The 6502-nt window shown below is 36.7% G+C and overlaps 1 long non-coding RNA gene across 1 annotated transcript; it reads right to left on the minus strand.

The window, feature by feature from the left end:
- Positions 1-1056: 1056 nt before the first annotated feature.
- LOC132325831 (uncharacterized) lies at positions 1057-5393 on the minus strand. Its single transcript, XR_009486037.1, has 2 exons — positions 3673-5393; positions 1057-2170 (listed from the first exon to the last, which is right to left on the minus strand). It is a non-coding gene; the product is annotated as an uncharacterized LOC132325831 (long non-coding RNA).
- Positions 5394-6502: the final 1109 nt, after the last annotated feature.

Here is a 6502-nt window from a genome sequence, read left to right on the forward strand (position 1 = left end):
AACAAACAAAACCTTCAGTGCTTACCTGACGTGTATCATCCTGGAAATTATTTACATATATATATATATATATATATATATATATATATATATACACACATATATATATACATACATATATATATATATACACACACACACACACACACACATATATATATATATATATAAAAAATGCTCACTTTACATCTGTATGTGTGTAATGTTCACTTTACAAATATGTATGTATATGTGTAAAGTGAACATTTTCCTCAAGGAAAATTTCCACAAGAAGAGGTACTTCTGGAGATGTGTCAGTTGGCAAATATTTTTATGCATGCAATGTGTTGGCAGGTTGCAAGCAGGTACTGTTAAGGAAAAAAAAATCCTACCCACACCATTTTTGTGAGCATACTACTTTGAAGGAAATAGTTTCCTCTGACTGGCATTCCCATTGCACAGCCCATCAGCAGCTTTGCTGGAAATTCAGTGAATTACAGATGCTAATGCAGCATACCATGATATGGATAAATGACATATTGATGTGAGGAGAAAAGAAGTGCATGAACAAAGACTCTGAGAAGCTTTGGAAAAAACCCCAAATTTGCCTGGCTAAAGCTGGATATTCATCCCCTCCCCAAGTCTCTAAACTCCTATAATGGAAACAGCATACCACAGAGGAAAGTTAATAGAGTGACATTGACATGTAAGATAAAATTAGATTTTAGCTACCTTCAGCATGATCGACCCAAGAGAGGGGAAAGAGAATCCAGGGAAAGATGAACTGGAAAGGGACATTGCACCTAATCTCACCGTTCAAACCAGCAGAGGGTGAGTGGCAGTGAAATGCACATCTTAAAAAGCCTGAGAAATCTGAGGAATTAACAGCAATATGTTACTGGAAAAAACGTGACATTCAGCATAAAACTGAGTTCCGAACAGAGTATTCAACTTCCAAACAGAATATTGAAGCAGTATTCCTCTAGAAGTAGGGACAACGCAGGGAAACATGGAGTAATAGAAATTGCATTAAAAAAAAAAAAATTAAAAAGGGATATTAGCTTTAATGCATGGGTATTATGGAATACAGTCTTTATTGCCAGTGTTAACTGAAGGTGACCATAAACCATTTACTGCCATTGTAAACACACTCAGGAGAGTACAAGACTCATTTTTCAACTATAGCTGCATTAATTTAAAACTAATACAAACCTGAGAGGAAAAAACACGCTTAAAAAGGACCATTTACTAAACCATATTCCATAACGTTATTCCATCACAAGGCAAACTTTTTTTTTTTAATTCTTGGTAAAATGTAGGTGTCAAATCAGATCAGAAGAAAACCTAGTGACACTGTTTAAAAATTCCATTAACAAGCTTGAAATAGCTGGATGTTTCTGCTAAAATTATTAACTGTGTAATAAATAATAATGGTGGAAATTTTAAGGTTTCACTTTAGACTTCAAACTTAATCTTCCACTGGAATGAACACGGGCATTTTATACCTCTGAAAGCCCTAATTACTGGTAGGAAAACAACATTACATCGATTGCCAAAACCCATGGTGAATATGGCATCAGGGTTGCTAGGTATGCCTTGTTGCCACCCAGATAAGTGCATATTACCTTTGTGCCTCTGAAGCTGGCATGGAAAACTGAGGCCAAACAACATCCAGGACATGTTTTTAATGCAGTCATCCATCTTCTGTTTTGCACCTCATGTGGTTGCCTCCTGTGTCTTCCTGTTCATTCTTGCATTCTCACCTGTGACCCCACCCTGTGTTAGGCAGGACTGGGTCACGTCGGTAGCAGTGGGGAAGCACAGCTGCAGCTAAAGAAATGGGGGATCTTTCTTGTGGGTGATACAGGAGATGGAAGTGATCACTCATAACCATCCCTCTTGGATCACAAAGCCTCTGCATATTTCAGATAGTTTTAAAGCTGTCTGTAAGTTTTCAGTTTGCTGCTGGAATCATTTCCACATGCTAACAAACCAGTAAATAGTTCAACTAGGAGAGGGAAAGCAGAAATGCCTTGCCCTCATCAGACACCCCTTCACACTTTCTCAGTATGGATTTCTGCAGTAGCATGTGAAGAGAATCACATCTCCTGACTGTTATTCCAACTGTGCCAGTGCCCTAAGGATTTCTGGAGATCAAGAGGTTACAGGCAGAAGTACCCTCAAAGGCAACCTATAGATAAACAGGAATATCTGTTGAAGGATGATTTTGCCCCTTTTTTTTTCCTAATAAAGTCTGACCTAAATTTGAATTTTATCTTAGTAAAGACATGTCCTAAGACTGTCTAGCAACCTTTCACTGTCATTCATGACATGCCCAGGTTCAGGAAGATGCATCCTCATGCAGTCACAAAAAGACTCAGGGGTCTCTCCCAGAAGAGCAGTACTTTTTGACAAAGGAAAGACAGAAGAAGGAAGATACAGCGTGCATCTTTTTCCCTTGTGCTAGGCAAATTAACAAAATATGTTGACTTCTCTGACAAATTAAAAAGAAAAAAAGGAAGATGACTGAAATTAGGAAATACTCTATAGTTTTCCTTTTTTGATATTGCTTGGGAAAACTGTAAATTTGGACATAAGTCTGATAATTGGAAAAACAAGAGCTGAATTAACCATGATACAAGCAGAAGTTTTTTGGGAAAATGTTCTGCTTCTGTTCATTCCTGCCTCACAATTCTCTCGTAGATTGTTTCAGCTATAACACAATAGAGCATGCAATGCAAGCAGCACAGAGCAGGACACCCCTAGCACCTGGAAGTAGCTTGAATCAGACCAATATTTTCAGAGGGATCCGCAAATTAAAATGAGCATTTTGGTTTGTTTATTATCCCAGAATATCTGCACTTCTTATTTTGAATGGCTCTTTGAATTAAATGTACTAGGGAGTGCATCTTCAGTGACATCTTCAACAATTCTACAGATTGTTTGATACCAATATCATATTCATCCCTACTAATTTATTTGGTCTTCTTGCTGGTACAACTAACAAGGTAAGGGAGACAAACCCAAAGCTCAAAGTTAGATAGTGAAAGGGGTTCTTTTTCACTTCACTTTGTAGCAGGTCTCAAGAGAGAAAAACAATGGTGGGGATTCAATAACCACATAGATTCTCCTCCTCTATCCATTACAAATTTTTCTTCTGATTAACTCTCTAAACCACAGTCTCCTTGCAGAGTGTAACAATACTAAAACAAAACAGATGTGAGAAGATTGACTTTAGAATGAATTTCATGCAAGTTAAAATAAATGGAAAGTTATAGCTCCAACTTGTAATGGAAAACTGATACTCTTCGGAATTATCACCCATCCACATACTTCTGCTCAGCCAAGATTTTTAAACTAAAAACTACATTTGACTCCTTAGCTGTATGTTTTATCAAAAGTCCCTAAGAAGGGGTTTGCCTGCAACTTATATTTCTACAAACCTCACCTTGCTTGCAGCAGAGGCAGACATTTATATACATCCAGGTTATTACCAGAAATTGCGGGACTGCTCAGTGTACAATCCTTCCCCACCACAGCGTAAGCTAAGCGTCTTCACCTGTGGCTTATGTTTCCCCATTTTCTATTCATTAAGGTGCTTCTTGTTATTATGATGCCAACTCCTCTCACTGCCTGTAACATCATCCAGTGCTTTCCACACGTTGTGTTGGAGTGAACACCATCAGGGCTCACCTGCTTCTGCTGCTGTCTCTCTCCATTTCACTTCAAAAGGCGCTTCTCTTTTACTTCATAAGGCCCCTTCAAATGCTTCCTTAAAGCTCTCCCTTTCTGTGACACACAAAGAATACTTATCACATTTAGGCTATTGATGAGCAGAAACCAAGCAAAACCAAGCATGCAGACCAGCATTATTTTATTATCTCTTTGTACTCTCCTTTCTGTCTGTATGCCATTTACAATATATATCAGCAGATGACTGTAGAGTCCTCCGCTCCTTTGAGATGGAGACTACATAAGCAATTATAACACAAACAATAAAATAATTTTTGCAGCATAGGATGAAATACATGTGCACATGTATTACTTCAGTTGTCACAATACAGGTTTTGGAAGAAATCTAAATATGTGTAGTTGCTCTGCTTGTGCCATTACCTGCTCTGTTTTAATCACAATTACTGTTGGCACACAGTTGCAGCAACAGCTCTGCACTTCCACTTGAAAATCCTGGGTTTAGCAATTCATGAACTGCATCTAAAAATATATCCTCATTTGAAAACTGGCATTCAAGCAACAGTCTTCAATCACTTTCTGTTTAAGCATATTTAGGTAGTTCTGCAGATTTATCTCAGAGCACAAAAGATACCTTTGTTCCAGAAAGCAGTATATTTTTCCATGTTCAGAACTGTGATGATATTGTTCTGTATTTCAATTATCTCTGAGCTTTAAAAAAAAGATAGTTCATTTACAGTGTATCAGCTTTGTACTTCCTTATGCTTTGACAGTCAGTGCTGAGTAAAAGGAGGAAGCCACCATTTGTAGTCACATGGATTAGAAAAATAACTGTAGCATGCCAGAAATGTATGGAAAGAGCCGGTCCCTTGATTTCCTTAGGAAATAGATGCTGAAGATTATATGCCTAATTTAAACACTTACTACAGAACAAGATGGCTTTGGCCTTCCAAGTTAAATAAGCATCCAGCCAGCAGAAAGGCTTCCCAGTTGCTAACAGCACAGTGAAAGAGAGTTCTCTAGGATAATGTAAAACTCTTCCAGAGAATGAAGGTCCCAAGTTGCTTAGAACCTCTTCAATCTCATTTGTAATTCCTTGCTCCAGTTATTGACCCTTTTTTCTCAAACCCAGGAAGATTTTACAATGTGTGGACATCTACTCCAGCCCATGGAGGACTGTTTGAACCTCAGAATGGCTGAGCAAAGTTACAGAATTGTCAGTGACTCCATCAACTCTTCTGCACTTCTCCCATAAGATCTGTCAAACTGAAGGGGAAGAATTAAAAAGGAAAGGCCCAGTCGGGCTGGCTTAGGATTTTGCACATGACCAGAGATTTCAAGACATCAAAATTTTCAACCAATCAACACTGTTTACTTAAGGACTAGTTTGCATTGCTTCCTGGATCCTGTTAAAGGCCCAAAAGGGAATGTGGCAGCTATCTAATGTTTAGAACGGGGGCATCTGCCCTCTGTAAACCTCATAAATGTAATAGCCCCTGAACTTCATTCAGCAATTTATTCAAACTTTCCCAAAGGTTACACAGGCTTAGAATAGCATAACCACTGTTCTCTTAGCTGAACTATTCATAGATATGAAGTGTTGCTCACAATACACGTGTACTTTTGCCTTCTGCCAAATAATGCAAGGATATACTTTCTGTAAGGATGCCAAGTGCATCACTTGCAAGTTATTTGATTTATTTGAGTATCCCATTGCAAAAAAATGCATTATTTAGTTACTAAAATGGGTGATGTAAAAGTAAAGAAGCAAAAGTATTTCCAGACAAAATTCTCTACAAATTATTTTAAAATTATGTGTACAAGCAGAGGCCATCAAAAATATAATTATGTGTGCAAACTTCTTGAGTGGAGGTCATACCAGCTTCCACATAAGAAAATACCCCTAGGGAGGTAGACTGTTCATCTGGATTATTAACTGGGCTCAGGAAGCCAAGATTTTTGAAAACAATTAGTGATTTAAAAATATATGAATATGACTCTGAGGTTAAAAACTAAAGTACAGAAACTATAATCCTAAGGGAATAGGATATGACTAATGGGAAAATTCAGTGTCTTTGAATTTTTCTTTACATTATCACGGTCATGCTTTGTTGACTTCAGCATATTGCATTGCTGCTTAGCAGCATTATTATCTTAACTCAAAAATATTCAATTAAGGTTGGCTTGAATGGAGTTAATTAGAAAAATATGATGGTATTCCCATGATGTGATCCTGACTTAATTCTTTACTTCTTTATTCTTCCACTTGCCAGAAAGAATTGGAAACACTGCACTCAGTTCCACTGAATCAGCTCTCTTTTGTAAAACATAGAGAATCACGACTGGTGAGTCTCATTTATTAATTTTAGAATGAGTATTTTTTGAGATGATTACAGGAAAATTTCTCCTTATATGAAATATTCATATTTTCCTTCAACAAAAGATTTTTTTTTACTTCTAAGACATAATTATCAAAATATATAATTATTAATTAGCATTGTAAATTACTAAAAGTGTGAAATACTACTGGATAAAGGTTTTAATTTGTAGAGTGGGCCAAGCTTATGTACCTCTGTTAATTTATGTAGTTTTTATTTTTCAATTCTGCTATCCAAAGAACAAATCAGTTCTGCTAATATTTGCAGAAGTCAAATTCCATTGTTTTGCAAGAAGCAAACATTACAAAACTGAAATTATTGCTTAGACTTGAAGTTCTAAAAATGTCAGTTGTCTATGTGGAAATTAAGATAATTTTAAAAATCAATGTTTTAAATAATTTTTATTCAAAATATCGCTGGGCTAAAAACACTACATGGTTTAGTCATAATTCAAA

This window comes from Haemorhous mexicanus, chromosome 3 (genome assembly GCF_027477595.1).
Source record: "Haemorhous mexicanus isolate bHaeMex1 chromosome 3, bHaeMex1.pri, whole genome shotgun sequence".
Taxonomy (NCBI): Eukaryota; Metazoa; Chordata; class Aves; order Passeriformes; family Fringillidae; genus Haemorhous; species Haemorhous mexicanus.